The 25,257-nt window shown below is 40.9% G+C and overlaps 1 protein-coding gene across 4 annotated transcripts in view; it reads left to right on the forward strand.

The window, feature by feature from the left end:
* Positions 1–25,257, forward strand: part of LOC138481537 (uncharacterized) — a 1,141,930-nt gene that overhangs the window by 991,851 nt on the left and 124,822 nt on the right. Inside the window, exon 10 of one of the 4 annotated variants that reach the window (XR_011274268.1) lies at positions 8,034–8,099. The exons of 2 other annotated variants lie outside the window; for them this stretch is intronic. The gene's annotated coding sequence lies outside the window, so the exon portion shown is untranslated. Of the gene's footprint in view, positions 1–8,033; positions 8,100–23,141; positions 23,401–25,257 lie in introns of all 4 variants that reach the window. One more of the 4 variants, XR_011274269.1, reaches the window with a different exon arrangement.

Genomic DNA, 25,257 nt, shown 5'->3' on the forward strand with positions numbered 1-25,257 from the left:
AGTTACTGTGCAATGTTTTTATGGGCCCATTTGATGACTCATTGCACCATCCAGCTGGTAATTCTGAAGAATAGTGCTGTTCCAGTGTGCATTAAAAGTTTATTTTAATGTAATGTGTTACAGTTAATTACAACTTTACACATAAATAGAAACAAATAAAGCATTACCTAAAATATTCCATTACAGAAAATGTACAGTAAAAATTAATGCATATCATCAATCTAAAACAATATAATCCGTATCAAAATTGAATTACTTTCAAATGTCATCCTGATTAAATTTTTCTTTTACCTCCAACCATATCCTATACATTGCTATTTGGGATGCGCTTTGAATTCGAATTCAGACACCTTAACCAAAATTCACGTTCCTTTATGTTGTCCAAGTCATGTACCAGGAAGCTCAAATGTCTAATGTAAGTAGGCCCCATCACAGGGCACACAGTTAGCACAGTCTACAATATCTATCTTTCTCTGGAATTTTCAAAATGGCCCCCGTATTGGCCAGCATCGGCAACCGCTTTAGTCTTAACAAAAGTATAAACCTCTGCAACTCCTTGGAAGGGCATAATGAAATGTAGGCTTGAGGCTTCTTGTAAATATAAATCATTTGAGACACAAATTCATAATGTTTTCATTTGGAGAGGTGCGTAACATTTTCTACCCAGTCCCCCAATTCCATTTTCCTTACCAGGCTGTTCTTCAGCACAAGAAAAATTCTCCTCCCACTCACGTAGCCAATCAAAATTTTCAAATTGTTTCACGATTTGGGCCATAGATGCCTCACTCGCTTTAGTTCAATTTCCCTTCCAATTGATTGAAGAAGCAAATTTGTAGCTGCTTTTTTTGCACTTATATACACAAGGGCTTTTTTCTGCCTCATGAGGTTTACCAAAGATATTAACCACAACTCCAGGTGAATAATTTCTATTGGAACACACTGGGGTTATCTCTGTATTTTCCTCCAGAATTTGCTTTCAATCACCTGTAGCCAATTCCAATTGGTAATTGTCAAGGCTTTGAGCCCATATAGGACAGAAGGTATACAACACTGGCAATACAGCATCCTGGCCCCTGTCACCGTGAAGCCACCTGTACGAGATACATAAAGCAAGATTAGTGCTGTTAACTGGTTTGCCCGTCTTGTCGATTTCTAATACATTCATGGTAACCCTGCTGTGGCTCCATAATGATGCTCAAGTATCTGTATTGCTCACTGTAATGGTTATGATGTCCCTCTAGGTTTAAAGCTACTCTTCTGACCCCTTTTCTACCAAAGAAAATTACCTGGGTCTTGTATCTAGTAATAGTCAACTCATTTTCCTTCGCATATGCCCATAATTCCTCTGCAAATCTTTTTAGTTCCCTAAATGTGTGATCCAAAATGACTAAGTCATCAGCATATGCCAGGGTAGTGCAGCTATGGCCATCCACCTTAGTGGGACAAAATCCTACCCTATTCAAGGCTAGCTGCAGGTCAGCCAAGTAGAGGTTGAACAGTAAGGACGCCATACCACAGATCTGCTTAACTCCCCTACACATCACTATCGGGCTGTTAAGTCCCCTTACCGTCCAACCTCACTCGAACTGTATTATTTTCATGAAACAACTTCACAAAATATAAGATACATTCAGGTCAGCCATAGATCTCCAATTTTTGCCACAAGTGTTCTCTGTGAAGTGAATCGAAGGCCATTTTAAAATCAATGTAAAGTGTATAGCCCCGTACTATCTTTATATTGTGTTCTCTCTGTGAGCATGCACATAAGCCAGAAGTTGTCCCAGTAGCACATCCAGCTCTAAAACTTGTCTGGAAGCAATCTAATATTCCCTTCTCTGCTACACATGTTTGCATCTTTTGAAGCAGAAATGAGGCAAATATTATGCCAGTCACATTCAGCATCAAAAGAGTTCTATAGTTACCTGGATCCATAAGGTCTCCCTTCTTGTGCATAGGGATCACAATTGCTGACTGCCAGACATGGAGTATTACCCTCTTCTTTATAACCTTTTCAAACAGTATTCCTAAAATATTAGCCCATTCCTCAGGCTCTTGTTTTAACACTACATTGGCCAGGCTGTTGGGCCCAGGGGTCCTGGATGCTTTGAGCCCTCTGATTTTATACTCAATGTCCACGTTCTCAATCACAAAACTAGGATTTCTTATATAATGAAGAGGCCTTAAGGGCATACCCTCGCTTTTGGCTAACGTATTCCGCAAATGATTGGTCCATTGAATGTCACCAATCGGGTTTATGACTCTTCTGTTTTTCATTCCTTTTGCCTCACCCAGTGATTTCCAAATGTTACGCTCATTCTTTTCTTTCAAAACCTTCACCAGATGTTGCCAATCCCCAATTTTGGAAGTATATTTCCACCAATAGATTTAATTTCCATACATATTTTTTATTCTATTAATTGTGGACATTTGACCACCTAGAGAAAGCTCTCCCTTACTAATCATTCATACTTCCCGCCTCATTTCTCGTTTCGTGTCTCGGATCACCCTATCGTACCTCATTTTACCTTTACCTTCACCAACTATTTGTGTTGATTTATGATACACAAACTTCAAAATTAATTCGGTGAACCATTCCTCAATTTCATCCCTACTCTTAGCTTCCAGTTCCTTCACCAACCCCGGACAACTCTCCAGAATAAGTTCCCTCGCCCGATCAACATTTTTCCCATCCATGTTACATTATTCCCAGCATGATTCACTTCGATACCGCCACCCATGACTCACTTTTTACCTTGCTCATCTATTTTATGCCAGTATAACTGACACATGATCACTGTAGCTATTCTCTTTTATCCTCAATCCAGTGATGTTTGTAAATAATGAGGTTTTAACAAAGAAGTATTCAAAGGTAGCACTCTTTCGACCCATTTTCCATGTGGGTTTTCCCTGTTTATCACCCTCTATGCAGCAATTGGTCATCCTCAAATCACATTCTCCCAAAAATCTCAGCCATCTAATCCTCTCCTTAGACAGTCTATCTTGGGCATTCCTGCAACTTAGATCAATTGGAGGGTTGGGCCAAATTCCCCATTTACATACTCAACTACAATTAAAGTCACCACATAGTATGATCAGGTCTTTGGGACCCCCATTCGACCAGTCCACTAACATATCAAACAATTACTTTGGATCAGTTCATTCATCCCTCCTCCTGGTAAATTATATACATTCACCACCAGTGTTCAACCACCAGGGGTGGGATTTATACCCTCAACCGCCGATAATAATAATGCCGGTAACATAGCTCAGCGGATTCTGCGATCTGAGCGTGATCTGCAGGTCGCAGGTTTGAATCTCGGCAAGGCCGACTCAGCCTTTCATCCTTCTGAGGTGGATAAATGAGTACCAATTTCGGTTCGGTGATATTGTATGTAAATATGTGCTCTGTAAAGCGCTTTGGATTAAGGCGCTATATAAATAACACATCCTTATCATTAAGTGCTCACAGGCCAAATCCCATACCACCCTTTTAACAATTAACGATTGACTAACACCAACCACACGACCACCAAATTGCCTGCCTTTCTTTGCCATGGTTTGATAGATTGCAAATCCTTCCACTAAAAGATTAATTCTGAGCCATGTTTCGTGTAGGATACAATCTGATTTTCAGTCAACATTTCCTGTACTTCCACTGAGCCCAAGATATGACTAAAACCCAACCCGTTCCAGGGCATGATAGATACAGTTCAACATGAATCGACAGGCACAGTTGCAAGTGATTCCACCAACCATTTTAACATTCAGCCATCTGCTCTGTACTGGGTAGTTTTCATTCCCTACTATCCTTGTCATTCATTCCTATTATTGACAGTGCATGATCCTCTTTCTCAAAGTCCACATCAAGCTCAATGCCACAGTTCAACATTTGAAGGATATAAGACCGCTACGTTTGTACAGTGCACTCTAGACACATCAGGGTGTTTACATGCCATTGGTTGGATGAAATCAAAGTCATCTGATAAAAGGATGTGTAGTTGGGGGATTTGGAGCAAAGCTTTCAAAAAGACCAGCCGTTTGGCCCATTTTTTCCTATGCTTTTGGTTGAGGTGTTTTATACTAATAATGTTAGAGTTAAGATCAACATGAGGGGCACACGGTTCCATCGGAATAGATTTAACTGTTGGTTTCAAGGAGAATGCCAACATCTTCCTCCTTTCCGGTGTCGAGGTCAGATTAACGTTAGCCAGGCCCTGAATATCCGGCTCAGCATCATGAGTTGACCGATCCGCCACACCCCCTGAGAGGTCGCCAGTCAATTTCTGAGAGTCCTCATTTATAGCTCAACTGGTCAGCGTACCAGCTTGTTTGCATAGGCGTCTTCGTGCCCATGCTGCTTTTTTCTTTGTCAGAATTGGCACTAGCGCACCTTTCTCAATATTAGATTTATTTTGCTGCTTTCCAATTTTGAGACAGGACGCTTTACGCCTCTCATTACATGACTCTGGTACTTCCAACTCTTCCTGTGTTACCAGATTTCTTTCAACGGCTTCCGCAGTCTCCTTCCTACTGGGGTCAGGCTGTGCCCTCATTGTTACATCCCTGTTTGCCCTGATCGAATCATGGGCCTCACCCACTGCCTCATGTGACAGCTTGGTGCCCATTGAACCCTCAGTTTCAGTTAGTGCATCAAAGATTCTGCCACTTAATTAATTTTAGCAGAATCTTTAAAGCAAACTGCGTCATCACCGTAGTTCAACATAGGAAACTATACTTTCTTCAATTTCCGACAGCGCTTGGGAAGCATCAAGCTGAATCCTTAGGTTTGGCGATGCCGACAAGCGATCATTAGTAGGAGGCGGGATCTCCAACCCCCTTGTTTTAGTGATTTTTTGGCGTTCTGGCTTAACTGGACCATGAGTTACAATACCCTCCGGGGCAGTCCGGTTTATGCTCTGCTGGAAGGAATAGCATAATTCGAGCCAAGTGTTATTGTCAATCTCCTCACCCACAGAGGCTTCCTCATGCACCATCGCTTTTGTGTAGGTTACCACTTCAGGGTTTCCAGCTTCCTTACTTACTTGTGCAGCTAGGTCCTTAGTCCCCACTTGGTCCGCCTATACCTGGAAAAACTTTGTTATGAGCCCTCCATTGTGTCTGTCATTCAGAGCCTTAGTGCACGTTTGCAAAACGAACCCCTCCTCCGTCATTTCCTTAGGTGCGTTCGCAGACGTATCCTTGTTTCCTCTACGGAGATTGTACCTCGTAGAGTCACCTTTACTTTTGATCTTTTTAGACATTAAAGGGGCTGTCCTTTTACTCACATGATCCGATCAGGGGAATGGTCTACCGCAGACCAGCCGACCTCGGATCCGCAGACTGCAAGACTGCCACTTAACAGTCCACTTGTTAGGACGCATACAGTTTCCTAAAGGTTTGCCTCCAAGTGCTACTCACACAATGTTGCTGGCCAGGAGGGCCGTTTTCTTTGGTGCAAGGGCCTATTTTTGGTCCCAGTTTGTCACCGGTTGCACTTGCTCCTGTCGCCTGCAATTGGGGTTTTTTTTCAGGAAAATGATCCTCTTTCGTCAAATACAAGTTCCAAAAACAGGTAAAGGACTCGGTCAAACAAAGGGCCATATGTATTTGTTATACATCTTGCCCCCAAACCGTGCATATATGGCCGATTTATATCAGCTTTCTCTCAATTTCACTGAATGCCTGTTTTTGGGATTTGATGGGTGTTTGGTAGTTATATGTTGCAGAGGATGCTTATCTCACCTCCATGTTTTTTTTTTTGCATCAGCTACTTTACTTCCTTTATGTCCTAGATGTCGCTGACATGGAAACGTTTATGTATTAATATACTGCCGCCTTACATTTTTGCAACACCTGAGCTATTTCTCTCATACCACCCACTGCTTGATTAGGATCTTGGGTTCTCCATCAGTCAAATGTATCTGTTGTGGAAACGCAATATCTGTTTGAAGGTCTTTTAAGGACAGCAATACCTTTTTTCCTCTTCACAAGCTGCTTAAGGACATACACGTGCCATGCCACCATTTTCAGTTATTTTGCTATGTTTTGTAGTTGCTCTATTTCAGTTACTGTACTTGTTGCCATTTTATTTAGATAACCTAAGTAAAAACCAGCAATCTATTTACCCGTGCACTAATATTATGCAACAGGATTGTTGCACTTATTTCGGGTTAAAAGACCCTTACTCACTTTAGACGTGCACTATCCAGGATCATACCGTTTCTATACATGAATCTGCAAGTGAGCTAACGTGGCGTTAAGTGTCCCACAGTCCAGAGCAACCAATCACCTCAGAATGTGAACTGCTCCTGAAATTAGATGCAGTCTAAAGTTAAGTGGCTTCTGTCTTTGAGTACATATCTTCCCCCTCGAGACTCCAACCTTCAGAGCTGATCAATCCCCCCCTTATGCCCTGTCCAATGTTTAGGACCCTGTATTATGTTACGTGTATCTGTGGCATGTCCTAATTAGAGGCCCATGGTCTGCGGTATACAACTTTGAAATTCTATACCACAACAGGGCCCTATTGTGAATTCTACATTGACAGGCTCTATTCATCACACATCAGCCAGTTACATTGCATTTCTGCATAATGGGATCGGGTATGTTTAAGTTAGCCCTCAACTGTTTTGATGAACTCACATTTTTTTAACGAAGTCCTATAGAAGGTGATGCTATGATTTAATAGATATGAGATCCTTTGTACTCCTGTTAAGGGCATAGCGAATGTCTCCACTGACCCAACTTCTCTTTCCAGGGCAAAACAACTTCTAGTAAGATACTGAAAGCAAATAAAGGTTTCTCAGACACACCACAAAAAGTCCACATTCTCAGAAAAACATAACAACAGACAGAAAACAGATGTTTCCTGCTTCTGTGCTTCAAAACATATCAGAAAGTGTTCATCTTACTCCAACTGGGAAGACTGTTAAAAGACAAGAAAAATGACACTCCGAAAATGGGTACCATTGGAAAAAGCAGACTCTTAAATCCACAACCGATACAGAGACAATGTGTAAACTCTTAAACAACTGGATAGCCCAAATAACCTACTCTGTGTCTCTCTAATCTGGAACAACCCTGTACTCAAGATGAACCAGAAAAAAGTATGGTATGACCAATGGAAAGATGAATCAAAGAAATGTTTTCATATTGCATGCTATTTTGAGCTTTTGGGGAAGGAAGCAAATAGCAGATCTGGCCTATTAGAGCTGGTTTCACTCCCTCATGAATGTATGTGTATTTATTTGGAGAACAGGGATGACAATTTAACAGTTGAAAGGGTGTCTGCATAGTAGCACAAACATGAGAACATGTGGCAAGCCGTTTTTGAGGTTGTGAACAAAATGGGAAATGACCACCGATCAAACAAAACAAAAACAAAAATCAATATAAGAAACAGTGACTAACAAAGGTAACATTAAGGTTGGGGTCAAGTGCTTGAAACTAAAGATGAGTACTGTACACTTATTCAAACATGTGTACACAGCACTGCAGGGAGTGGTGTGGTCAGGGAGGGACGATGGGGGACTGGGCAGCTGGTAAATACAGGTTAAGCTTTGAAGAGATCCACACATGTGATCTTGTTTATTGTTATGGGCAGCAGATTCCAATGAAGGTGGGCAAGCAGGGAGAAAGAGCCTATCGGGAGAGGAGGCACAAGGAGGCCATGGGACAGCGTGGTGAGTAGACAGGAGATGCATTCAGCCAGTTGCTGGCTGAAGAAAACCATTGAGTGCTTGGAGCGGTTGTTCATGGAGAGCCAACCAGCATGGTGTTGGTAGGTCAAAATGGGGGGAGTATCTGGGTAGGTTGTAGAGAATGCGAGTAAAGAAGTTGAGGGCTTTGTTTAGAGCCAGGAACGCGTACAGAGGAAGGCCAAGAAGTAGGCACAAGCAATAGTCTAGTTTACAGAGCATAAAGTGGGGGATTAGAGTTTTGTGGTGTGGTTAGTAAGAAATTGTCGAATTTTGCCAGTGTTGAGAAGGTTAATATAAGCACCAGAGACAGTGATTATTTTTTTTTTTTTTCAGTTGGAGGTCACTATCAAAAAGGACATAAAGGTTTACAAGGCTTGGGCGAGGGAGCAAGAAGTTCAGGTGGGTAGGAGATAGGGAAGGGTATGGTGGGGATGGCGTGTCATATGATCTTTGACCTCAATGGCATCACATGAAATAACATCACATGCCATTTAACCCTGAAGACATCCCCTGAAGTGACTGATGGGTGTAGAAATCATACATAAGCTTACATTTAATAAAATACCAACGCAGTACTAAAGCAGACATAAGACCTTTTTAGATACCAACCAGACTTTACCTAGGTTGCTGCCTTGGTATGCCATGGAGGAGGTCAACCTACGACAGTAGTAGACCAAGTAGAACCAATATTGGCCAGGGGCCCTGCCGTGCATGTGCCACTACAGCCTCATATTGCCATTTACTACTATCATATACCGATATAGCTGCACATGTCAGGTCTAGTAATCGTATGCCTAGTAAAGTCCCACATTCCCAGGTGCTGCTATAATACACTATGCCAAATGTAGTTTCTATTTGTGGCTACTGCTTATGTATATTATAGCCTTGCAGCCTAGGTACATTAAATACATGTAAATTACAGTTTTAAAGATCCAGTTCCTTCTTTTATGTGCCAAGTGCATCCTGTAGTGTCCAGTTATGCCACCCTATATCAAGTAATGCCTGATACACCTTGCATGGTTACCATATGTGAAGTACAGCATTTAATGTCCAGTAAAGACATTCAGTAAAGTTGCCATATGTACAGCCTTCGGTGTAAAGGATTTCATCATTTGCCAAGCTCACCCTCAAATGATCGATTAATGCCACATAGTTCCTTACATGTATGGTATCTTTAACATGGTCGATGTGCAGCCTCAAATATCTCAGAAAATGTCAATGAATTCTCATGCAAATGGTACATCGCTACATGTAATGTGCAGCTGCATGCTCATTCCTGCTGTCATATGCCAAATGCAGCCTCAAATGGCAACACAACGCCACTTAGGTCCTCATATTCATGGCATCTATGGCATCAGGGGTCTGCAGCATGTGGCTCATCATATGTTTTGGCCTATGGCTCCCACTTACAATTGATTATGCTGTAGAAGGCTGATGGGCGATTTAGTCCAAAACATCAAGAGAGGCAAAGGTGGTAGGCAACTGCAATAAGTGATGTGCAGCCTAATATGTCCATTTGCTGGCACCATATGCCACAAAATCCTAAAAATATACCTATTTCCGCACACCTAATCCAGCCTCACAAACTCCCCTGCCTTCACCTGTCTATCCTAATCTGTTTATACTCTCATGAAAAAACGTACTACCTTCTGTCTCACCTCCCACCTTTTGAACTTTGAAACCTTGTAAGGCGCTCTGAGACCCTCTGCTTGTATTAGGTGTGGAAAGCATGAATGAAGATACCAGATGGGCCTGGGGACAGAATCACACTGTGGTGTGTCCAGGAGTTATATTTGGGGAGGGCATTAGGGGAGGAGATAGTTGGATGGCACTTACAGTTGCTGATAACATAACAAAAGGTTTGCAAATATGTATTTGTTCCAGTGTATTCATAACCCAGTCTCATTCAGCTTCAAACATGCAAGTATAAAATAAGATTCACAAATATCTCAAGGAAGCAAATAAACACTTTTTAAAGTGACACATTGATGTCTATCATATCAGTTTATATGCATTATTTGGAAGGCAGTAGCAGAGAAAGGGGAAAAAACACTGCACTTGCGGATCTTAAAAGAGTCGCTTCCCAGCATCTCACTGACTTGGGCATTGATATCCCAGAAATAAATGCAGTTGGCATTTTTGAAAAATCACTTAAAAAGAAGTCATTGGTCTGGGATAGAATCAACAACATAGATGCCCTGTCTAATAAGGGACGTTATAAGGAATATTCTACTCCGGGTCATATTCTGGGTGTTCCGAAAATCTATGTAACAAAACTTTGCTGCCCCAAGCTCGCCGCAGCATTGTGTTTATGCGTTTGAATATCATCCCGGTCCTGGAATTCACCGGGGCATGGCAGGGATTGGAATTACAAAAATGCAAATGTCGCCTCTCTAATTTAGAGGTGGAAACATCAAGACATATTTTGACAAGTTGTCCCAAATTTATGGAGAATTATAGGCGAGGGTGTGGTGCTTTCTCTATTATTGGTCCTGGTTTGGAAATTGACCAATTATGGTCTGCAATATATGCTGCAGTCTTAAATTATCACGGCTGCAGCATATCATATTTGGCTAACAACTCAAAATGTTTGGTAGTAAAGAGATAATATGGCCATAATTTAACTGAGAAATCCTGGAAAATTGTTTTTGTTGAAGTGTTTTTGAATGTGCTGCGAGGTCTGTTTTTATGGGATTCTAAAATTATGTAAATGTAATTTCTTTTAATTGTAATTCATAGTTTTTAAGTATGTTTTTATTTACTTTTGTATTGTTTTATGAGGTGCAAAAAGTTATTTGGCTAAAAGCACAAATACAAAAAACTAAAAAGTGGCACTAATTTAAAACAATGACGTTACTCTGAGCCCATAGGCCTCATTCCAAGTCTGGCGGTACGGAAATAAGGGTGCTGGTAGCAGCATGCCGGCACCCTTTCCGGACCGACAGACTACAAGTATGCCTGCAGGGGCCGTTGCTCCATGACACCGGCCCGGCAGGCATTCTTTTCATGGAAGCACCGGCCGTTAGGAATGGTGCCGGTGCTTCTGTGTTCTATAGGACTCCACGGGAATGGGGACTTAATCTTACTGCCGCCTAACATCCCGGTCCACCGGGACTTGTAATGTCCAGCGGTACCGGGATCTCAGGCGGCAGAACAGTGTTATGACTTCACCTGCGGGTTACGGCCAAACATAAAAAATATATTTTGTGTGTTAAATAAATACATAAATACATAACCCCTGGTTGCCTACCTAACATATCAAGTCAGTTTTAAAATATTCACCCTAGACTACTGTGGTGTTAATATAGTCAACAAGCTTCCCTGTGACCCAGTCATAAAATGCAGGGAGGTCTGTATTTGGGAAATATACATTGACTTGTGTGATTTAATGCCCCCATGATTGCCTGTATAGTAAATTAGAACCCCACAACCCAAGCCCCACCCCCCCAAATTCATCTTGGGACACAACGCGAACACTAAAGTGAGTAACTTGTGGATGAAGATAGCCCCACCCGGGGCATGAAACAAAAAGAAGAGACATATCTATGACATTCCGACTTCTTTGCAATGGTCCGATGCCTTGATTGGGACAAGCTCTACCCTTCTCTCATTACCTTTCTCCTATGGTAACCGCCTGGTCAATATACTAGGTCAGCCAGTCTATTGCGCTAAGAAGACTTGAGGGTAGCCCCCACATTGTGCATGGAAGACTCTACGAAGGTGGCTTGTCTCTTTCCACAGACTTTCTGATGACAGATCAACATCAAAGATAAGCTCCATTGGGGCTCTTGGCACGTATATATGCACCACTTCATTGGACATCTGCCTCAGGCACGGCTATCAATCCACGGCCATCAATCACTACTCACTACCACAAGACCTTAGAGCGGACCTGCCCTACCTTTGTTTAAGGAAAAAAGTCATTCAACTCCTTACCTCGACTGACCTCAGTTGACCGGTGTTACCTACCTCCTACTGGTATTAATCACTAGACCTTCACTCTATATAGCTGTAATTCTGATTGACCAACTTGAACCTGTATATTTTGTAATTATTTGTGTGACCTTATTGTATTTTCTAATGTACATTTTGCTATGATGCAACCTTGTAAGTTTCGCATTTTCTTGCCACTGCGCCCTGCTACCCCTGGGTCTGGCGCGCACAAAAAGTGAATAAAACAAACAAACAAAAAAACAAACTTACAGTAGAATACAGCCACGACCTACGACAAAATTCGGGCTAGCTGGACACTTCATGTTTTTAAGCCTACTTACACCAGACTACACCTCAACACCACTGACATAAGTATGCAGTGAAGACCTACTACAAATTTGGACACGCTGGACACATAGGGAGTCTCTAGCACCCATGTCATCTCCTGACTCCTCTCAGCACCCATCCACATGCTTGACCTCATGGGTTGCTTTTGTGCCGGAGCCTGGCCAGCCCAGCTAAACCTTATTTGGCCAAATGCACATACACATTCTAATCCTACTCTGTGTCTTCCAACACCCTGGACTTTGGTTCCTGAGAGCGCTCCCACCACCAGCGCATTGAGACTGTAATAATGGTAAAAGACGCTATATAAATTGCAACTACAATACAATACGACCCAATACAAGTGCATTTTATATGCCCTTATCAGGGGATTCAAGCTTCTGACATTGTCAGCGCTCTAACTGGAGTGTCGTCTGGTTTCCCCATCAAGACCAATTAGCCAAAGTTAGTTCCATTTTTGCTTCTGTTACTCGCTGTCTTCCATCCTGCCCCCAGGCCATAAAATACGTCAAACTACAGTTGAACCATTCAACTTGACATTGAGGAATGTTACCCTTTGCTACACTCTCTGGACAATCAAACATGAAGGTTAAATGGGACCCTCTCCAACCTGCAAAAATTTCCCTGACACCAGATTCAATACTGTTACCCCAACACACCACCATTGTAGCCATAATCCTCCTATGTGCAGAGCACCTTGTGCCCCATTTCTGAGGATCTCCATGAAATGAAGTGGTGAGACTGACAGTCTTCCATTGCAGATTATAGGAAAAAGAAAATGTCCATCATGATGTCATCCCGTGCCCCTAACCCTACGTTTTAGCTTGGTCGACCTATATTTTTTATTTTTACTTTTGTTTAAATGTTAATGGTAATGGGGGTCCCTCTCATCTCCTCCCCGCTTCCTGCATATATAGGCATATGAAGGGATGTAGGAAAGGGGGAGGGAATGGGGGTACCCCCATTCCCATTAAAAAAATATAAAAGTCAAACTGAAAAACAAAAATCGACCAGGCTTACCAAACTAAAACCAAGGTCTAGGAAAGCACATAGAACCATATTTGGCATGTCCGAACCATTTTAAGCTGAGAATAACTCCAGGATGGAATCATGATTTAAAAAATAAATGTTTTAGCCCAGCAACCCAGAGTATATTCAACTATCTGTTCTGTTCTTGTCTTATGTGATTGGGTAGCTAAGACTTTGAGAGGAAAAGATTCTCTTTTATATGAAAGGGGCATTCAATGGACTCTTAAATTGTTTTCCATCATCCATCTTTTCTATCGTACTCCAGTGCGTTACATATAAACCAATAGTGGCAATGTATGGTACGCCCATCAGTCTGGAGGAGTAAACCTGCATCTGGTTGGGGGTCTCCCATTGTCTCCACAAAGCAAAATAACTTTGTGGTAATTTACTTCGTGGAAATTACTTCGACAATACTTGGAAATTATATATATATATATATATATATATATATATATATATATATATATATATATATATATTTGTTGGTTAAGTGGTAAAGCGGGTTGGGTGACATTTGGGGGTAGTGGTGGTAGTGAAGGGGGGAGGGTGGCTTGGAACCCCCCCATTAAACCAAAATAATTTGAAGTGAAAAGTAAATTACCACAAAGTATTTTGTGTAAAAGACAAGGAACCCTGGTTGGGTGCTTTCAAAATGTTTACATTCAATGTGACTTTTTTGTGTCAAAATGAATCAGGTAAAACTTCAAATGTTCATGAATGGATTCCTTGTGGGTGAGATACCATTCTACTGGGATCATTTACGCCAAGTAATGATGGAGTTTGTGCATCGGTTTAATTTTACATGCATTTAGCCTTGTTTTTGAGAGGTGGAGAATGAGTCCCTTCATGTTTCTAGGTCTTCATTGAACAGGTTATTTGAACCATGTTCGTCCTCAGTAGAGGGACTGCCACACTCTTGTTTATAAATAAATTGTGATCACTGAGGAGTGCTTTGATGAGATTAAATTTGGAACAGCACTGAAATAATGAGCAAGAGGTAAAGATATCATCAATGATCTATGTACTAATTAATCGGCCCCAAAACGCTTTACTCAGTATATCATCTTCAATGCCCCATTTAATTTGTGCAAAGCCTAGGTATCCAGTAATTTGGCCCATCTCTCACACAACATATACCACCTCTCTTATCATTGTGGGTTATATCACAGACCCGTTGTAAATGTCTGGGCAGAAGACATTGAAGTCGACCCCAATCAATACAGACTCTAACTCATTGCAACCCAACCAAAGGCTCATGGCTTCACTAAGGAAAGCAAAGAAAATATCCATCTTAATTTGAGCCGGGTTCAATAGATATTAATCAACAGTAGGGCATTTAAACCAAGTGCAACAATTCCAGACAACTTAACAGCTAAAACGCTCCAAATGGTGCCCTGATAGCGAATGATGGTCAGTTCCAGGATATTACGAATTGCAATGAGAAAATGACTAAAGGATCTACCTATCGGGCCCTTTTCAGCTAGTGGAAAAACTACTCTAAAGCCATTGAGTAAGAGAGGCTCTTCGAGCCATACCTCTTGTAAATGGATTATATTGACATCTGTAAATCTAGGGAGAGGAAAATCATTAATAAATGAATTAGAGTGACTGTATGAATTCCAGAAAAGGAGGTTTATAATATGAACATTAAAGAAGATTCACAACCATCCCAACCCTGGCCTCAACTGACTGCAACGCTGCAAACAACCAGGACCCATATTGTGATTGTCGTGGAGAAGCACTAGGGATAGCCTTAGCCAACTTAATTGTCCTGTTGTTTAAATCTCTCTCAAACAACTTATCCTCATACCCTCCATGTTAATATAACATATAGAAACATATCCTGAGGGCAATTTAGACATTACATAAACTCCATACAATGTATCCACCCCAAAATACGGCACATCAGAAATATAAAACAATTTATAGCCTAACATCAATAACATCTTATATTTAGGTATTAACATTTCATAGATGAAATGAGAATGAATAAACAGCTTAATATAGTCGGTTCCCTGAAAATCAGTAAATTCAATTAAATCTATTTTGGCAGTGGTGCATAGTTTTAGAATTTCATGTAAGAGAGACAACACATTAGATTGAATGAGGACTGCCTATACCTTCTTCTTCAAAATTGCTTCCAGACCTAGACAGTATTTTGAGGTAACGGCCCTCAACAGACCAGATTGTAAAAGCCTGTATGCACAGACTAAAGGTTAGGATCGTTGATACTTTCCACTTTAGCATATTCATAGCTATGGTAGAATCCTGCACAAACCCAACCTCCATCACAGAACTTTCCATTGTATTGCTCATAACCCGTTGCATTACGGAAGTGTCATCTCTGGTTAGGAATGGAAGAATGCATAGATTTCCCTCCAAAGAGGGCTAGACAGCATTCACTTGCTTCCCCTTGACCCCCCATTTTTATTTATAGTTTACCCTGTGAAGTGACCTCTCCTAAATTAGTATTCTCCAAAGTATTTGCTTGCATTTCTTTAGTTCTTTGAGATTGTGATTTTGAGTGAACTGACATCTGCAACGATCTTAAAAATTTCCTCAGATTCGCTGGTAATTTATTTTCAGCTGTTAGTTTTCTAATGGGTTTACCACATTGCCATTGCTTGAGATTAGAATACACAATACCCAGAGATGTCGACTCCACTTCTCTCAATTCCACAGGAGCCTCCCCATGAGGCAGCAAAGGGGGGGGGATTTGTGGCCACCCTTCACCTCTAAACTGTTAGAGCCTGTAGCCTCTTCAATAGTCCACTTTTCTTTAACTCCACACTGCAAAGACTGCTTTATAAAACTGTCAAGGTTCAAAGGTTGTTGCTCAATTTAATTGAAACCAGGAAATACTGATCCCCAGAATTGTTGAGTCTCAACATTCTCTAATTTACAAGCAAAATATCTTTAACTGTCAGGCTTTCCTATGGTTCCCTATGGTTTCTCAGGTCCCTTGCCCTACATAAAGCAGTATGGATGTATTTATGTATTAACCTCTTGTCATTCAGAATGTTTAGGGGGAGTTAGGCCTTAACTGGAACTTTCAGTGTGTGGACAGTATCCCAAGCCAAGATGGAGGTTCTCGCCCAGCACCCTGATTGGTTACAGAATGCTAAAGGTCAGTTGCTGGACATTGTCAACTGCCTTTCATTGTCTTCTGCCCAGCTGAGAAGGTCATTAAGTCAGGAGCTCCAGGTGTAAGGGTCCTATCCTTCAGGAGGCCCATCTGATTTAAAAAGATTCAGAAAGGACAAAGAAGTTTCAGTTACTGGACACACGTTGCAGGGCTGCAAGAAACCAAATCTAAGTGAAAAGAGGTTTTCTTGTTTTCATTATATAACTTAAAAAGACTTAACTTAAGAAAACACCCAATTTTGGAATTCATCTCTGTGGCTTGAAATGTATGTTCTGCTATTCTGTGTTTGACTACAAGCAGTGTTAAAAGTGCTTGCGCTATATTGTTACCTAAGCAAGTTTGTTTGGTTGTCAATCCGTTTAGGAACTCCCAGCGATCTACGTTCCACAGCCTAGCAATGGTAGAGCGTCTGCGTTTCCTCATTCAGAAAGCTTTCTTCGTTGCGTTGCCCAAGCTGCACAGTATCCTTCAAGAGAAAGGCATTTTTCTATGTGCGGTTAGCGCAGCATACTACCCCCTCTGAGGAGGAGAAAGAAAAACTTTATTTATCTAGTGCGGGCAGTGCACAGTGACTAATTAATCAATTCAGGAGACAGGAAGAGCGCGGGTAGCCCAGTGACAGTTTTTTCAGCTAAAACGCCAGAAATTAGATTGCACGGGCAGCGAGCATGGAATTAGCGGTAAGAGACAGCAGCAACCAGGTCACTAGTAAAGAAACTGGAAAATGAACATTGCTACAAGTAAGAGTTAATGTTTTATGACAGTTCATTGGTTTTTCAATGTTAATGTTGAACTATAGGTGAAGGAGAAGCAAAACAAAACTGAAACCAACTTTATTAACAGAAAAAGTGAGTTGTAGAATTCATTTTAGAATTTTTATTTCTGGAAAGTTAATGTACTGGAAGCAAACAGAACTAGTTCACTAGCACAAGGAAATAAATGTTTCCAGATCCATAGAAAAGCTCCTCTAGGCAGACTGCAGAGGAGAATCACATACTGAGTATACATTTGCTTGAAGAGTTTAAAGGGGACAGAGAAGGTAGTGTAAGGAAGTTGTTGTTGTTAACCAAATATGTTATTTCTTTCTTTTCGCCCCCTACAGATTTCCAAGAGGTAGCTGGAAGGAATCAGATTTTTTATTTGATCCACTCTCCTTTTCCCTGAGGGTGTTCCCTGCTCAGCTGTGTATTCAGTGTAGTTGAGTGTGTCATGCTCTTGGGGGTCTCCTGGGTTCAGCAACTTCTCTTACACATAGTCGGCAGAGTCTAGCTGCCTGGGGAATACCTTTTCATGCTCCCAAATCGCTAGGGTAGGCAATTGAATAAAACGCATCCATAGGATAAAATCTCAAATCATCTTATTGTTACCCTTTACAAGGTACCAAATCGGATGAGAGAAATAGAACCCTTGTCTTACATACTACGAGAACCTTGTCTTTAATGACAAGGAACATAAGAGTTGACATCTGTCCCAAAGTTTCACTTAATTTTTACATTCCCTAATAGCTATCATTAGAATAAATTGATCTGCGACTATAATACCAATTTCATCATACAATTTACGAACCTCTATTTCGAAATCTTTAAAAGTTTTTGATTTACTCAGCATCACTTTAGCCATGAGTGACAAATATTTTAATACATTCTCTTTACTTGTACTCAAGTCCAATAATTATAGATTAAAAAGAAAATGCCCATTGGTTTAGTCTCCACATTGTTAAAAGAGAGGTATGTCCCAGTTCACAATTGATAGCTTCAATCGGTACACATCTAGGTAATCCTATAAAGTATTTCCAAATGTATCAGCAGCATAGGAAAACCATGCTAAAGGCCTATTACCCAATTTTGATGGAAAATGATTGCATTTGTTCCAGCATAGGTGCATATCAGAGACAAATAGATTATAAAGCATGTATACTAAACACAACCCTGTTTAACCCAGAACTAGTTGCTGTATCAGATGAAGTAATACCTCTACCATCTAACCTGATATTCACGGATGTTCCATCGTACAATTGTCTAATCATCTCTCGTATTGAATGGTCACAACCTCATTTAAGCAACTTTTCCCATAGTGATTCTCGAGATATTGAATGAACACTTTACTGTAAACAGTAAAGCAGATATACAATTTACTATCTTTAAGCTTTATTGTAGATCTATTGAAGTATACTATCGTAAATATATTGTAGAAGGCCCCCATCACTTTGTGAACGCCTGTCCGTTGGCAAGATGGCAGCTCATTAGCACCTACCCATAATGGAAAACGCTACAGTAAGCACGATGCAAATATTTTTGATATGCTATCCGAAAGAGCCAGTAACCGATAGCCACCAGGGTCTGTGCATCTGCCCTTTTAAAAAATAGTGACAAGGGTAGCCTTTTTCCTGGAAGGAGGAACTAGACCAGTTTTAGCAATATCAGAAAAAAGTCTATGCAACACTCTGATGCACAGCTCCGGTTGAGCCTTAATTACAGTGTTAGGTAAGTTATCTGGACCAGGAACTCTGTATGTTTTAGATCTCATTATAATTCTGTATATATCCACTAAATCATATAAGAACCAATTGAGTCATAAGAGTATTATTTAATCCCCATGGTCACAACATATTTTAGCGTCATCTCACCTTGTTCCTCCTTATAATAAAGGTGCTTAATGTAGCACAACAATGTATTCTCAGGGATAGGTTTGACCAGCATTAATTGGTAATTATTCATGTTTTCATTTACAAAATGACCATAAATGTTGTCATCCTTTAGAGTCAGGACTTTATACATAGCCGACCATTGAGCGTTGCGCTTTTAGGCTCTCACCCAATATTTTTATTTGGTTCTAAGATTAACTATCGCTTTCCCAAAGGATAGCTCATCATGTAGAAACTCTTTCCTGGTTTTTCTAATAGCCGCACAGCGCTCTTTTCTTCTATTAACTATTTCCACATCAAATGTACCTTAGTTTTATTACTCAGGTGTACAACACTTTTTGATTTAGAACTTATTCTCCCTTTTAATTCATTTATCTGAACCACAAAGGTTTCCCAAGTGCTTACATTGTTCCAATAATTACCATTGCTATTGCAACTCTCAAAATACTGGGATAATAAACCGTTAAACAATTCCACATTCTTCCCAGACCAACTTAATCTATTAATTTGATTATTCACTTCAACCTCTCCCAATAGAACATTTTCTCTATAAGTCTTATGAATATCAAATGAGCATCAAAGTATTACATGGTCACTGAGACAGGCACATAATGGGCCAAAATCATTCACCATGTCCCTGAGAGGATTGGACAAAAAGATATAATCAATCCGTTTCATATGATTTCCTCTTCTCCAATTATAAATGTGTTCCTCATTCAAAGTCCTCATTAGGATTGAAAAAGGTCATGTACCAACCATCCAGGATAATTGACCAATTCCCCCTTTCATCAAATACATTCACTGATATATTAGAATAATGTCCATCAACTCCATGGCAAACAGAGTTGAAGTCACCAGTGATCATGTATAAGTGCTCCTCATCCTCATTAGGCCAATGACTTAAAAGATGATCTGAATAATTTGGCAGTTCTTCTGTTCTCTCATCACCAGGAGGGTTATACATATTAATCAGCAACAACCTGATTTGCTGATTCATTACAAGGCATGATATAATTACAGCAATCACATCATTATCTCGCCCCTGTGGTGCATATTCTCTCATTTGGAAATGAAACCTGACGCCAATTATCAAACCACCTGAAGATCTGCCCAACGCCCCCTTAGTGGCTATATCGTTATTGTGTAGCCATCTGTATAACATGTATATAGTAACCAAGTCTCTTGCAGACAAAATATATCAGAACTTGTCAAAATATGGCAACCTTGGTGGTGGTACAAAAAAGATCTGAAACCATGAGAGTTCCCCGATATAAGACTTATCCTTTCAGACCTGCGAGTCCCTAAACAGCCTTTGTCTATTTGCTTGTTCTCTAGTTGGTCCAGACAATAGAGGTCTCCATTGTTTCTGATGTAATGCTGCCTTAAAAGCATCAAGTTTAGCTTCTATCTGATTGGTATCACAGCCCAGATTGTTTTTCACAATTTTCAAATTATTCAGGTCGTTTACATTCCAAAGTGAATCAGCTTCCAAGTCAGCCTCAATTGTCTGCAAAGGAGTAATTTCAAAGCCCATTTTCTTAAGTTCTGATGCATACAATAGTATGTATTCAACAAACAAAAGAGAGGTGAAATATGCTATTAACACATTTAGTTCACTGTCGATTTCAGGTAGTTCAATATGGGAAATATCATTAGATGTGATCATAGCCAATTGGTGAATGTTGTGCATAATTTGAATCACCCTACTTCTATTGATAAAGAGGCTTAGCACAAGTATTTTAAATGTAGTCACATTAAGCTTATTCTATTTAACCCCAGCGTCATAGACTCCATTAGTAGCTAGTAGCTGCGTTGATACCATTTTGATTGCAACATCATCTCTGGTACCAGTCTGGTCCCTGCTATTAGAAAACAGACCAGGTTCACAATCAGAGAAGAAATTATCAGCCTCTTCCACCTCATCAGGGCTGGAAGACCATCTAGTGCCCAGGTCTGTTGTACCGTGCCACTGAACCATAGACACATATTTACCGGCTTTCTTATTAGAAATCAGCATGTTATTGCTTTTGCCCCTAACCCTACCCTGATCAGGTTTTTGTTTAAGGGACATTTTAGGCTTAGTCGTATCAACCGAGATACCCATTTGGAACTCCCAGTATCTTCATTCGAGATTTTTTAACATCGCTGTCTTTTTCTTTGCCTCTGGAACTGTTTTTTCATTAAGTTTCTTTACTTGAGGCAGGGAAACATCCCGGCTTTTAATATTGCTGTGGTCAAGGGAAGACTCTGTTTAGCAATTATGGGTTACTCACAATGCTTCCTGACACCAGTAGTCGAAGGTTCTAATACAATTAGGTCCTCATCCTGGGAAAACATTACCGGTGAGAATTAGCTAATAATCTCCTTTTTTAGAGCAATATCGCTTTTCATTAGGATTACATCTACTACATGACCAACAGCATACATTTGATCAGAAGCATTCTTAGAGCATAATTCTAATAAGGACTTAACGACGACAGTTATTTCTGAAATCTCCAACAGTAAATCATTAGTAGTATTCGATATATTCATGATCTCAGGACATCACATCCTTCGTAATTTTCGTTAAATTAGGAGATTTTGACAGTCTCTGACGCATTGTAGCTAAAATCTCATCTTGGTTAGCTGTCGGTAGATAGTCAGATTGTGCCATAAATTCCCGAATACCCAAAGATCCCCTCTTCAAAGAATGGCATAGGTAAAATAAAGAATGGCTATTATCAATAGCCGGTAGTAACAATGATCCTCTCCCACGACCAGTATTAGGCGATGAGATCACAATCATTTCAGAGTTCAAACCAGTTTCCACATTTTCCTTTATAGGAAAAAAGTAGTTATTTCACCACCATGAGGCAAACTGTTAGATATTTTTTCCATTTCCAAACTAGTATAAGTAACAAGTTCTCTCAAGGAAGTGTTATCAGAAATATTACCCCCTGCTTTACTAGTTGGATAGGGCTTTGCCGCTTCCTTAATGGGTATACTTCTCAGCTGGTTTCTCCGCGTACGCACCGGCATGAATTTCTTTTTGTTGGAAAGACAGTGATTTATCTCTGCAACCACAGCTATGCTAACTGAGCCACATTTAGATCTCAACCCCTCTCCTAAACATCAAATAACAGGAGATCACTCTTGCCTTCACCATAACACAAGCCTGATTACACCTGACCCAAGAATCACTTTGTAATTCTACACATCAGTGCACATCCAGGACTCAACAATACAGCAGCCCTTATAGTGCGTCTAGCAAAGAGCACCCAAAATACGATATTAACGTGGGCAGCCAGTAGCTCCTAACACTATACAGCAGCGATCAGGCAGTGTGTATACAAAGTAGATGCCTCTTACCGCACTTATAGATGTCTTGAACAAGGTTAGCCACTAGGCATCCCTGCACCCTGAACTGCCACAAACTACTGCTTCCCACACAGCTCACTCCACATTGCTCCGCCATGGAGCAGGTTTCTTAAAGGGCTGTTTTCTTTTGGTGAGCGGCACACAGCACGGCTTCCCCCTCTTTCCATTGCTGTTCCGCACAGCTTATGGAGACAGCAGATTGGAGCTCTACTCTCTGGAGGTGGTGGGATCCCTCTGGGCATTAAATATACATAAGGTTGTCACCTGCACAGTCTAAAACATAGACATAACAATGGAACCTGTCCCCCCATTTGGTCTTTGTATAGGTCTAAGAATTAATAAAAGTAAGTTCCAAGTGTTTTCCATCACTAGGGAAAGAAGATGAATATAAAGGGATTTGAGGCTTATAGTGGATACATGATTCTTTAAAATATCTCAGCATTCACGTGTACAGGGAATGTTAAGGAAGTTTTTGCACAACCCACGTTGAGGGAGCTAGAACCATTAACCCTAGGGGGAGGCTAAAAGACTGGACAAGAAAGGGAGGCCACACCTCTATTAAGCTAGGCAACATGGACTGAGCGACAAGGCCTAACTCTCAGGTAGGGGTAGTAGGCTGACACAAAGGTGAAATTAGTCCAAACACTTATTTCTAGAAAATACACTACAACAATATACTGAAAAGAATATATATTATTTAAGTAACACATATAAAACTATATGGTCAAATACGTAATTGGGTAGTAATACACAGTATTAAACATGCTACATATATTATAAAACACAGTAATGCCTATTCAAGGAAAAATATATAGAAACTCCTTAAGACCTATAACATTAATCCACCATCAAATAGACTCCCATGTCATTAGCTGGTGATGAGTATTTTGAATATTATCCCACCCATCTACTCATGTTGACAGTTTTGCAGAAAATGGATTCAGCAACCCGAAAAACAACCCAGCAAGTATACTTCTCTTTTCCACAGGTGTGGTTTTCAAGATTCGTCTCTCTGAGACTTGCACTGGAGACAACGAAGATTCCAGCGACCAAGAAAAGGAACACAAGATCTTCCCAGGACATCTGCCTTCAAGCCAGGAGGGAAAGCTCCAGAGAAGAAGACTTCAGGAAGAAGAGGGTATCCAAGAAAATGACTCTCAGCAGCTCCAACAAAAGAAGGAAGCAGCACAGCAGCAAAGGATTCCAGGATGGGGACAATGCCTGGAGGCTCCCTTGGACATCCTAAGGTATGTTGTGCCGATGAGGCATCAACCACCTTCTGCACATTAGCAGCGGCCCACAGCCATTTGGAGAATTCTGTCAGTAAACATTGGTATGAAGTGGTAAATGGCCCAGAACACGTTTCCAGGGTTGAGGGCTTCCCCCAGCAGATGGGGGGAGTCACCAGGAGTCTTCAGGAAGTCCAGACTAGACCTCTATTAGCAAAAAACAAAACCAGGAAATGCCCAACCCACTACATTTTGCATGCAAGTATTGCTAAGTGAGGGCTATAAAAATGTCAGAAATGTCAGCAATGGACACGAAAACTCATTCGGCCAAGTTACAGGAACAAGAATGCAAGAGATTGAAACAGAGGCAGGAAAAACCCAAAAGACTCTTGCACAAAGGCAGCCAATCCCTTAATGGAGCTGGGGATAAGGGGTCAGATGACCAACCATACTGATTAGTCAGTGGGACTGTTACTTGGTCTTAGCCAACCTCCAAATGAAGGGAGAGGGATAATACACATACCTATACTGACCAAAACAAGTTAGGACCAAAATGGAGGCTGCCATTGTGGCCTCACAAAGTGCCCACATGCCAGAACGGCAATTCTAACCCTACCTCATGGTCACCTAGAGAAATGAAAGCTCTGAAACACAAAATGGACAAGACAAACTCATTGGTGTCCCAATGGTTACCAAAATGGTACACAGGGCTACCAATGTGGTAAAATGACTTGCACTACTGGTGAAGCAAAAACGAAAGTACTGTTATCACAATCCCACTTGCTAAAACCTGTGGAGGCTGATAGAATCATACTAGGGAAGAAATGGGGAGCCTAAGATGCACCACTGCTACTTGATGCCTTAGGGGAGACCCAATACCAAATGCCTTGTATAAGGTGACGAGCATTGACAAAGCCAACTGTTTTAGGGCTTTTATGTACGCATGTGAAAGGCATTTTTCAGGCACTGCCATAATATTACTATCCAGCCATAAAATGGCAATATTTGGAAATTGGTTTAGTATATTATGACCTTGCCTAGCAAATGCCTACCTAATGCCGAAACAAGAGCCAAAAAAAAGATTGGCTTTGTCAGTGCTTGTTATTAACAGGCACTCAGTCCAAGGAACTGACGAAAGTACACACATGGATTATACATCAAGTGCCTGAAGGCACACTTGGTGATGACATTTTTATTATGCTTCAAGCTGGTTTTTATATTTGCAATTACACCATTACCTTACAAAAGACGGCTTAGAAAAAACATAGGCGTTCCATTAAAAGCACAGCTAGCTCAGAGATCCTGGGGGAAGGGGGTTTTAAATGGGGAGGGGCCAGGTAGTAGTTGAGAATGGTCATAGGGACTAGCATGGCCATGGATGGTCAATGGGTGGATGAAAATCCAAATAGAACCCACAGCATTGGTGTCCCCCTCACATCCCATCTCTCTTCTAGCTTGACTTCCCATGCCAATAGTTGCGGCTTATAGGCCATGCTTAAAGCTCCCCCAAAACTTAAAAATGTTTGGTGAATCATACCCTAGTAATTTGACCTTTATCTCATTACTAGCAAAAGATACCTGTACTCCGCAGGGGTTCTGTAGACAGACATACACTCTTATGAATTGCTGAAAATCAATGATACTGTAGGTCACTGTTCCAAATTGCTTATCGCTTTATGTGCTTTGGACTCTGCAGTAAACTGCACTGATAATGGGCATGTATGGCTGGCGGGCATACCCCGGAGCAGACATGGAGGCGAGGCAAGAGTTGGAATGCTGCAGTATACTGGGAGCTTCTGTGCACTCAGCCCACCTGACGCCTCACCCTAGTGCGATGCAGTGTGTTGCAGTGTGTTGCAGTGCAACATGGTTTTT

This window comes from Ambystoma mexicanum, chromosome 5p (genome assembly GCF_040938575.1).
Source record: "Ambystoma mexicanum isolate Mex_15411 chromosome 5p, UKY_AmexF1_1, whole genome shotgun sequence".
NCBI lineage: Eukaryota > Metazoa > Chordata > Amphibia > Caudata > Ambystomatidae > Ambystoma > Ambystoma mexicanum.